Genomic DNA, 11,934 nt, shown 5'->3' on the forward strand with positions numbered 1-11,934 from the left:
ATTGACTTCATTCAAAAACATGTATTTGAGCCACTGTAAGGAAGCATTTATGTTCTGTCCGCAGTGTTAATTCTTTGGTGTCTGTTCATATATGTAAGTCATATACTACTTATGTAGTCAAGTGACAAACATGGATGTATGAACCTGCTTCCAGAGAGTATCTGCAACATGGGGCCAAAGTGATGCAGCTCCATTCTATAAAAACAAATGTGGGTATAGATCTGAATACATCTACTTTTATCATTTGATAACCAACAACATGTCTTCTTTCCTTGTAACAACATCATTTGTGGTGGTGGTGGTAATTAGTTCGGGCATTTTGCTGGATTACTGCTGTAAGCCTTGCAGTGAAAATCTCCATATGTCATCATTTATTGCCCAAACCATTCACTATTTATTTTATTCCTAAAGCATGTTAACTGTGATGTATCTAACCAATTTATTCTTATCACAGAGAGAAAACAATTAGAGCTAATTAGACCAAGTTATTCAAGTCATCAAGACTCATCAGATTAAAAAAAAAAAGAGGTCTTCGACTGCTGTGAGCTTATTACAAGCTGAGAGTTAATATACTGAGTAACATAAAGGGAAACAAGAATATCAGCAATCAAATGCAGAGGTATTTAGCAGAGCTGACAGTAGTATTTACCAAAGGTAGAGTAATGATAAATTACACGGAACATTGTTTGGTGGAGCATTTGTTCACTGAACATTCACACAATGTAGGAACACAAAATGTTACTGTTTTTATTGACAGACACCTTAAATTTGGTTTTGAAGTCACTGATTTTGTAATAGAATCTGCATTGAAATTTTTACATGGAAGTCAGTAAGGCACTGAAGTGTTGAAAATGCATTTGAAAACATGTTTTCTTTGCCTAATAACAATGCTGTTAAACTCACAGTATACTTTTCATAATAAAGGTGCAGAAACCATTTAGCAGATCATATTTTAAAGTTTCTGGCACTTATGCCACCAATTTACTAGCATATGAATTATTTTACGGAGTGCAATTGGTGACAGTTACAGCTGAAACCCTACAATCAGCATTCAGTTGGCTGAGGGCTCATATGATGTGGCATAAAATGCTGTCCTGCCAGTGGAGAAGCACATACAGTGACAGAACACAGGACACAGGAACAGTACACAGGACACAGGCACAGTACACCTGCAGAAAGCTCTGCATGTGTAGATGTACTGCCAGCAGTGGAGGCCAAAAGAGGATGCTCTACTAAACCCAAAGGTTCCTAATTCTTCTCATTCTTCTGTTATGTTTCCAAATAGGATGTGAGGGTACAGCCACTCTGGAGTCTCCCCATCACCCCCCCCCCCACAGCTCTGCCAAGCTGCAACCCTTTCTACGAGTCCCTGGAAGTAAGCTTATTGAACACAGTCATACTTTTACTTCCAAGTAAACACACAAAGATGGCCCAGTTTGAGAAGGTACCAAATTATCATCTTGAAATCCTGTGTTTCAAGGGGTACTTGTCTATATAGCCGTATGCCTGAGTTTTCTCTGTTTCAAATGTTTCCGAACAGTTCCTTATCAGGTTGTGTTTAAGACATTTGTCCTTAGCAGTTGAAAGAGAGAAGGGAGGAGGATGAGAAAAGAGGCGTGGGGGGGGGGGGAATTGTTCAGAATGTGACTGGATGATATGGGTAAAGAACTCTTTAAGAATTAATTGAATCTATTCTTCTTGGACAAAGCAGGGAATGTAAAGCATGGTCACCATTCTAAGCCAAGTGTAACTCTTGGTTTCACTTCCTAGTCCTCTCCCTTTTCTTCCTTTTTGATTGAGATGTATAAATATGGGCTATTTTATTCATGATGTGGGACAGTTTCTTTTCTTCCACTTCCATGGGAAAGAAAGCCCCAGAGAACTTTACATTCATTCATATTTTTTTTGTTCATTGTTGTTGCTGTCTCTGAAATGAAATCATTCACATCCTGAAGATATTGTGCTAAAGATGAAAGAGAATTGCCACAACCATTTCCACATTTAGAAAATTTTGGCCAGGGCCCAATAGTCCTACTCCCCTAAATCTGAGTGAGGAATATTGGGACACTGTTAGATGCAGTTTATTGAAAAGCCTCATTTCATGCAGTGATACATATTGATTCAGGAAGATCCATCAGGTGAAATGTCCAGAACAGAGACTGTTATGGAATTTCCTAAAACGCCTTTGTAGACTACCTACCATCCATTTTATCCCAGATCAATACATATTATGCTTTAAAAAAATAAATCCTGTATATGCTCATTGCCCTTCTTTCCATAATGTAATCCATTCTTTCATGCTTTCCCCAAGGTTTATAGTCACTAAATTTGAACACACAAAAGTTTGATAAGGGAGAGAGGGCCTGTGGTGGTGAAACTTCATATTTTCATTTTTATTCTGGAAAAAAAAGGGAGGAGGAATGAGAGATATTGGATTAGCTTCAGAAGAACCATCCCCACCATCATGCATAGGTTCATTTATGTCCACATCAGCAAGTTTCTGAAAAAGAGAGAGGCAAAATAGCCTTTCTGGTTCCTGTATATTCCTACGCTGCTGTTTGTGTGCAGCACACATATGCAAAGGTTGGTGCAAGATTGATTTGTTGCGAGTACACATGGCAGCTTACCATGTTAATCAACAGAGTTGAGCACTTCCATGTGGCTTCTCTCTGCTGTAAATAAGTAAAATAAATAAATAAATAGACGGACGGACGGACGGATGTCTGGATTAAATGTCAAAGCCTCAAAGTGGTGAATGGCATGGTTGGGCTTGCAGACTTTTGTTCATGAATGCCATCTAGAAGGTGACTTTGTGCTCACACCTCATTTTTGTTCCAAATCTGCTTTTTATTTTAATCTTACACATCACCTTGGAGAACTTTGGCTTTTCAAAACTGCAATTTGGAGGCAGGTGGAGCGCGTCTACCAGCTTTGGTGATATAAGGAATATCAGGTCAGCTGAAATGAGTTCAAGGCTCTTGCATCTTCCTACGCTCTGATGAATAAAACATAGCGATTAAAGGCTGACTCCAACTCCCACTGAAGCCAGTGGGAATGTTCTGATTGATTTCAACTGACACGAAGTAGAACAAACCCTGGATGTGCCAACAATAGAAGATGCAGGGTAGTGTTCATCCAAGTTAAAGTAGCTCAGAGTGAGCCCCAAAGAAAGCCAACCCGTGTCAATTTTCAGAGCCAGACAATGGAGCTAAATTAAACATCCTTCTTGTATGCCAGACCTCTGTAACCCCAGAGAGAGTGTCCGTGGGGCTGATTCACTATATTCCCAGTTTTGAATATAACATTCCTCAGCCCAGAGTTGCTTATATTAAGTTCATTTCTGTGATCCATGTGTAGCAATTCATATAAATAAAAATGCAGTGGTACCTCGGGTTACATACGCTTCAGGTTACATACGCTTCAGGTTACAGGCTCTGCTAACCCAGAAATAGTACCTCGGGTTAAGAACTTTGCTTCAGGATGAGAACAGAAATCGTGCTCCAGTGGCGCGGCAGCAGCAGGAGGCTCCATTAGCTAAAGTGGTGCTTCAGGTTAAGAACAGTTTCAGGTTAAGAACAGACCTCCAGAACGAATTAAGTTCTTAACCCGAGGTACCACTGCGTTGGAAAGGAGTTGCCATGTATAATTCTGATGGGTGTATTTCTCTCTCGCTCAACCTTCAGAAGTTACTGTATTTAACCAGCCTCGCCTCCTGTTACATAAGATTGTCCATACTAGTTCCAGAAATATCTCCTGTCCCTTTACTTGCTTCTTCCATCAGAATTTTCTTTAGGAGGTCTGTCTGAGGCCATTTACTTTTCTAAGCATCAGTGTGTCAGCCAGTTTTTAACACACGGGCATTTTCACTTGCCATCTGCCAGGAACTCAATGCAGAAGTAGTCTAGTTCTGTGGCAACCAGATACTTGACCCTTAATAGCGATCTCTGACACACACTGCAACACTGAGACCATATAACTGTTCCAACCAGTGTTTGGAATAGTTACCAAAATGTGCATGTATACATCTGATGTCCTGTGAGCTTCCCCCCATCAAAAAATAAGGAAAGGATAAGAGGAAGTACATTTATTTGTTGGTTGAAAACAGTAACAACAGCACTAAATAATCTATATAAGATAAAATCCCAAAACAGTGCTTTGGTAGAGTACTGGGCATATACAGATACACATGCAAATGCAGGAATGTCCAACCTGGTATCTCCAGATACTGTTAGACTACAAAAGCCGTCATCCCTGACCACTGACCATGCTGCATGGTGATGGTGGGAATTGGAGTCCACAAGATCTAGAGGATGCCACCTGGGCTACCTCTGTTCTGAGGCATATGTGACAAAATAAATGTGAAGGAGAGGGGAAAGCCATATACATGAGGCCACACCTATATGATTCTTCTACAAACTGGGTCCTGGTTTGAGAAATATATGGCTCATAGCCAGGACAAAGATATGGGGATCCTTGCAAATACAGAGATACCTCAGGTTAAGAACTTAATTCGTTCTTAACCTGAAACTGTTCTTAACCTGAAGCACCACTTTAGCTAATGGGGCCTCCTGCTGCCGCCGTGCCGCTGGAGCACGATTTCTGTTCTCATCCTGAAGCAAAGTTCTTAACCCGAGGTACTATTTCTGGGTTAGCAGAGTCTGTAACCTGAAGCGTCTGTAACCTGAAGCGTCTGTAACCTGAATCATCTGTAACCCGAGATACCACTGTAATTTTAGACCCATTCTGAAAAATGCTCAAAATGGATAGCGTCTTAAATCCGGGGATGGGGGACTTGTTGTTCTCCAGGTGTTTTTGGAGTCCCCACTCCCACAAGCCCCAGATAGTGTTGCCATCAGGGATGATGGGAGTTGTAGTCAGTTTACATCTGTTGGGCCACAAATTCCTCATTCCTGCTTTACTTCACAAATGGTGAGGAGGCTGTGGTATTTGTTTCTTTATGACTGGGATTTATAACCCATTTCCCAGCTGAAACTCCCAAATCACTATTTTTTAAATATGGCATGCATCAAGTAATATATCAGATCATTCATGTTTGATCCAGGTAACTTTGACTTTCTTTCTTTCTTTCTTTCTTTCTTTCTTTCTTTCTTTCTTTCTTTCTTTCTATAGCATGTTAAGGAAGTTCTTCATCCTTTTATCCTTTCAATGTGGAACAAAGTTGTTTAAGGATGCTTGTATTGCACCGTAGTACTATCCAGGTTACTTTTAAGAATATCTGAAAGGGAGCTTACGGAAAATCTGTTATTGTCAGTGAATGGTTGAATATGTGAACATCACCGCACACTCAATTTCTGTGTATGAAATCAGTTTATTTTATGGTCATATTCATTTACAAATCTGTTCATGTTTATAGACAGAAGAAGTGCAAACGTAAAGGGGATCATGCACATGGTTTTCCAGACACTTAGCAATGAAAGAACTCATTATTAAACTGGAATTATGTGACAGACAGTCACTTTCACCTTGATGGTGGACCAGTAGCACATTTTCTCTTCATCCCTGCCCACAATGGTGTTATATCACTGTGTGTGAGAAAAGGGAATACTGCAACAGATATAGGATGGGATAGGTCCTGCTGAGCTTCTGTCAAACCCAGAGGGACAGAGAATCCCTACTATGGTAATCCAGCGACCATAAAAATATTATCAGTGCCTATGGATAGTCTGTCTTTAATACTGATGAGCTGATATTGCATGCAGAGTGCCCAAACCTGCAAAATAATGGTTCTTTTACTTTGGATATCTTTCTATCTACTAATCCAGTTTTGAACCTTATGTCTATTATGGAATGACTGTAGTATTTTTTTTTATTATTATTGTTATTATTATTATTATTATTATTATTATTATTATTATTATTATTTCACCTTTTACATATGTTTCAGGGCGATTTAAAGACATGCTATAAAAACAACCAAAAATAGTTTTACTTTTTTTTACATCACCCCCACCCCTGAAAATAAGCTTAAAAGCAGTACAAAACAAACACCTACAGCATAGACCTTTTCATCCAGCTGGAAAAGCTTATCGAAACAAAAATGTCTTCAATTGTTTCCGGTGAGTACAGATAGCAGGTGCCTATTTTATCTCAACAGGAATGCTGTTCCACAGAACATGTTGTTGGTATTTCACTTCCAGAAAACCCTGCACCTTATAGTTTTGCTCAGAACCCGTGCTAGACACTGTGCTTCTTCACAAAGACATGCAGTGAAGCTAACAGCCCTTCTGGCTTTATCTCTGAGATAACAGGAGCACTAAAGGTCACTGAGGATTAAGAAATTGTTAAGGATTAAGTGCCTATTACCTCTCCTTGTCCGTGTCTACACACCAGCTGGGATGGTGTGACAGATGTGCAACTTAGATACACTCCTCCTCCAAAGCCTAATGATTTCAGCCTCAAAGGCCTGATGCCACCATCAGATTCCTGGTGGCTATAGAAATCCAGAGGTGTCATCAGAAAAAGAATAAGGTGGATAAAGAACAAGGTAGATAAGAGGGGCAAAGGTAGAGTCCATGTGGTATAGAGGTTAGAACCTTGCACTACAGCCTGGGGGACCAGGGCTTCAATCCCCACTCAGCTATGAAGTTCACTGAGTGACCATGGGCCAGTCACCATCTCTCAGCCTAACCTTTGTCACAAGGTTGAGGTGAAAATAAAAATGGGGAGGGGGGAGAACCAGGTATGCCATCTTATGCTCCTTGGAATAGAGGTGTGATACCAATGTAATCCATTACTAAAGAACCAAGCGAGCACAGTCTTCCTCACAATGGTGTAGCGTGGGTTGCCGGTGCCCAGGGCAAGGCAAGGCAAGTGCCGCATCCCCTGGTGGACTGGACAGCTGGGGTGGAGGCGTGCACCTGCAGGATGTGTGCAGAGCGTGCACAAAGGGTGAACAGAGCCCGCCTCCATCAGACTCCTCACCTGTTGCCTCTGTCCACCTGCCCACTAGATCAATCTGCCTTCCGCTGCTCCGTGCTGGAGCCACAACCCCAGAGAATGAGGCTGCCCTTCTGCCTCTTGCCTCTCTCCCTCCTGATCCAGGTGGAGCCTCTTGCCTCTCCTTGGTTGTTAGTGCTAGTGGCGGCATCCTCCTTGCGGCAATGAGGAGGAGGCACCGCTGCCCGCCCCCCAGCCGCGTGGGCCCGGACAGGGCACAGCTTGGCTTGCCTCCCTACAGTTCTGGCCTCAATGAGGGAGCCTGTCATGGGGGGTGCCTGGTAGTGCCCCCTCAGAAATGTGTACCGGGTCGTCACGGCCTCTCTGGCTGCCCCTCCATGCTACGGCGCTGCTTCCCCAACAGAACCAAATGCCATAGCCTCCATTTCTTAACAGGGCAGGCAGGCAATTTTTAGAGTGAGTGTTCCTTTCCTCTGGCACTCTCTATGTAAAATTCCCTTCTAGCATAATACTACAGGATGTCAGGTCAGGGTTTGCTCCAGAGAGCAATCCTAGGGAGGATACTTGTTTCTGCTTGCAGCTAGTTTCATTCGTAATGTGCAGAGAGGGAGAGTCGTTTTCAACAAGGTCTATGTCAGACCAGTGCATGAACATTCATTTTTCTACTTTCTTGTTGAATCGAAGCAAAGGCACTTAGTTTGGGCTGCTGTAAAAAAATAACACAGCTTAATTTTAGGGCTAAGATTGCGATGAATTCTCTCTCTCTCTCTGCAATTTGACTGGATTGTTTTCTGCACCCATCTATGACTTCCACTGGAAACCTAAATAAGCTGTTGGGAAGAGATGGTACTTAAATAGCTCTAATGAAGCAGAGGCTCTAGTTTAAGTTCTTACAATGCAGGTAATTTATACAAAATACTGGCAGTACTTTGGACGCATTAGCTTGATGGGGAGGAAAAGCAGGTCAGTATTCACTTGAAATATGCCTGTTATTAGCAGCACTTCTCAGCATCTCTGCAAGGCATAATTTAAAAACAATTTTTTTTCTGAATTGCACCATCTGGAAGGGGGAAAAATCAATAATATATTTACATGTGGCTCAGCAGCTCCAACTGACTATAACTTGAGTATATGTAATGTATATTGCTTCGCCATTTGCAGATATGGATCCAGATAACATACTGTCTTGGCACAGGGACAAAATACCAAAACTAGTCTGTATTTGAGTACAGCCACCCAGGGAAGTAGTGAAGCCATCAGCCTCTGTGAAGGGAAAGTTTGCTTCCTGTGTTAATCCCATTGATATCTAGGCAGTGGTGGAGGAGGGTCAATGCTTGAAGCGAGGATAGCAACAAGAACACCCTCAGATCCAGTAGTGAAAAATCAGGAATAGGGAAGAGCAGATCTGTCAATGTAGGCTTCTCTCTAGTTCACATTTTTCCAATCTTAAATTCAGTTCTCCACATTGCCATTCCATTTGTTTGTTTGTTTTAAAAAAACTCATGAAAATTCACCAGCATTTTCATGCCATTTTATACTAATATACATGCTTGTATGCAATTTTGCCTTATACGTTTTTGCAAACAATCTCCTCCAATAGAAGGCATTTTCATGTTATTGTCATCAATATATGCTTCATATTCTTTTTGCACACTTTACCCTGCTATGTGCATTTCGATTATTTGGATGAAGAACTCATCACTAAATTGGCAGAAGTGTGCATTTTGAAGGATGGCCGTGGGCTTGTCCACCCTGCAGCTGTTTGTGTTCCCATTTAATTTGCATTGTCCACATAAAATTACCTTCAAATAACAGTCCCCTGTAAATTCAGGTTTATTCAATTTGGGGATAATCTGATAAATTGAGGTAAATCAGGCTCCAAACAGCTTTGCCAGACTTTCCTCCTCTCTCTCTCTCTTTTGTTGGAGAAGGCAGAAAAGTAGGGTAATGATTGTTATACACATCCCATTTACAAGTGAAGCAGTTTGGGGGGCTGAAATTGTCCCTTCTGGGTTTCTTGTCCAGATTACATTAATTTTGTTCCTCCTCCTTCCCATGCATGCTTCAAGAGATGACAAGAAGCAGGGAAAGTGTATTACATAGACTGCTGCCTAAGGGGCAAGGTAAGTTGTTGCTCAGTGCTTCCTCTCCACTCTTATGCCATTTCCACATATCTCTTCAGAGTTCCCCACAAAGAGGGATTGACTATTAAACCGTTCTGAGAATTGTAGCTCTGTGAGGGGAACAGGGGTCTCCTAACCACTCCCAGCACTTTTAACAAACTACACTGGGAAAGGGGTGGTGGTCATTATTGAGTTGGGTTTGTTTTAAGTACTTGTGTTTTTATCTTTTAGTTTATTCTTAGAACTGCCCTGAGCCCTTGCAATGAAGGGTGATCTCTGTCTCTCTCATCTATCATCTATCCATCTATCTATCTATCTATCTATCTATCTATCTATCTATCTATCATTTATATCTATCTATCATCTATCTATATCTATCATCTATCTATCTATCTATCATCTATCTATATCTATCATCTATCTATCTATCATCTATCTATCTATCTATCTATCTATCATCTATCTATCTATCATCTATCTATCTATCATCTATCATCTATCATCTCCCAGGATTCCTTGGGGGAAGCCATGACTGTTCAAAGTGGTATGAAACTGCTTTAAATGTATAGTGCAGATGAGGCCTAAGTTTTACTCAGAGTAAACCCACTGAAATTAAGTTAGTCATGCTCATTAATTTCAATGAGTCTGTTCTGAATATGACCAACAATGAATACAATCCAAACTTATCTTGTAAAAAAAAAATATACTACAATAACTTAAAATGTATGTATCAGCATATGTCACTGAAAATATATGTAACAAAAGCAAATTAAAAATGGAATCCAAAAATGAGACAGCCCCTACTCAAACCTGCCTTCAGGCAGATGTCTTTCATAATCCTCCTAGCCAAGGTCCTTCAATAAGAGATGCCATGGACCGGTCCTGGCATCTTGCCCCAGTGCAAAGGAGGTGCTCTTGGCCTCTCCATACAGATGTCGCCTACTTCCCACAAGGCAGCCTGAACCAATTACTTTCTGAGCTGGAACCAATTACCTTCTGAGCGACCTCACCATCCAACAAAGCAACCACAGCATATAGATGCTCACAAAACCCAAAGGGAAATAGCATAAGCTACTTGAGACCGTCTTGCCCAAGACTTCCCAGCATGTGTCATGGCTAAGTGTTGATCTGAAAGTATTGCATACAAAGTCAGTCCTCTGCCTTTGTACCCTGTTTTCCCATTTCTGTGTTTTGCTTCCCATTTATTTTCTTTCTACTTCAAGACTCATAACCCTTGGAAAGCAAGGGGAATTGTTTTCTTGCTCTCCATCAACTGACAAGCTGTATTCACGGTTGATTATATTATGATACATTCACTCTTTACAAGCAGTGATTCAGTAGACTCCAAACCCTATTGACAGTTGCCATAGTGAACATATTAATAAGCATCGTCAAGGAGCTATTGCAGTCCTGCATCGGTGCTAATGGTAACAGAAATGTGGAGAGCACATGGGGATCGGGAAAACCATAACCCCTTCAAGCTGGTTTCCTACCACCAATCAGTTTTTGCTTCGGCATCTGTGCTGGGATGTTTTGTACGGTCCCATTTATTATGTTGTCAAATGCTGAAAGCGGCTGAAAAACTGGGAGACGTGCAATCTGATGTCTGCGGAGAAGAGAGGAGCTTGACAGGTTTGTAATAGGGGGAACGTTGGGCTACAACAAGCCAGCAGAGCAGTAGTTGAAAGGTTGGCTGTGCCTTGGCATGGCATTTCTTCATGAGTTGGGAAAGAGGAAATGCAGCAGTTGCAGAACTTAGTTGTTATGTAGCTAAGAAGCTTTGACAGGCCAATGACAGATTAAATCATCGAGAGGACATTTTTATGAGAGGCCTCCAGATGGCAGAAGTAATGCATTGTTGTATGTCTTAGATTCATGGCTCTGCTAGAGCTATTCTCTCCCCCCCCCGCCTCCCCCCCCCTTCATTAACAAGATATGTTTTCCTTTCTCTGCAATAAGACTTATAACAAGTTTAAAGAAAAAAGGGTTTGGAAAGAAACCTGAGAAACCAACTCTCAATAATGCTGGGCAACTGGGATTTTCAAACCACATTCCATTGTACACAGCTTGAATTTCTTTCTTTCCTTTCCTTTCTTTCTTTCTTTCTTTCTTTCTTTCTTTGGACATATTTCTTACCTTCTGCAATAAATCTGTTTTAATTAATACCAATTTTCCCTGCAAATGTTAGGCAAAACCTCAGGTGATCTCTAAAGCCTCATTTGGCTCTGAATTTCTCCAGAACTGTACACTCAGTAAGAAGTTCTGTTTTCCACTCTGCAGCAATCTATTTTCTCCTCTTCTCTCTGCTGATACATCCCATTTTCTTGTCATAGGAGAAATCGCTGTTGTATAATCTTTCCCAACAAGGAGCACATATCTTGTTTGAGCCTGATTACGCTGAAACGTTGAGACTGGCTTCTTTCTTCACTCGTGTGCTGAGCTTAAACTGCAGCTGTTCAGCATCTGGTTGCTACTTTGGAACAATATTGTGAATTCTAAGGGTGCTTGAAGATGTCATTTCAGTTCTACCTGTAATAAAATATATTAGGAAGGAAATGTGTCTTCTGCATAACACTGCTATGATCAATGTGTAAAAGCCAGAAGGACATGGTGAGAACAGCCACATATTTTTTTTTAACTTTTGGGTGTGTCCCCCCCATTCAGCAGCTGTTTATATGGTGGGGCGGAGCCACAGAGTCCCCATCCTGAAATTGACATTGCTGCTGCTTACCTGAATGAGCCTGGGCAATGGCGAGGTCAAGGCCACAACGTTGCACCAATGGGAGTACTGCTGCCCATCTGGTGCTCTGGCCTAGTTGTCAGTACAACCTTGCTGCTGCCCCTCCTCAGCATCACCCGGCTAAGCAGTGGTGATGTTCAGAGCGAAGCTCAA

At 41.5% G+C, this 11,934-nt stretch overlaps 1 long non-coding RNA gene across 1 annotated transcript; it reads left to right on the forward strand.

The window, feature by feature from the left end:
• The first annotated feature begins 5,911 nt into the window (after positions 1 to 5,911).
• Positions 5,912 to 11,540, forward strand: LOC308472454. Its single transcript, XR_013983527.1, has 3 exons — positions 5,912 to 6,077; positions 8,988 to 9,041; positions 11,375 to 11,540. It is a non-coding gene; the product is annotated as an uncharacterized lncRNA (long non-coding RNA).
• Positions 11,541 to 11,934: the final 394 nt, after the last annotated feature.

The sequence above is a fragment of the Podarcis pityusensis genome (assembly GCF_964106645.2).
Source record: "Podarcis pityusensis genome assembly, chromosome: 2".
NCBI lineage: Eukaryota > Metazoa > Chordata > Lepidosauria > Squamata > Lacertidae > Podarcis > Podarcis pityusensis.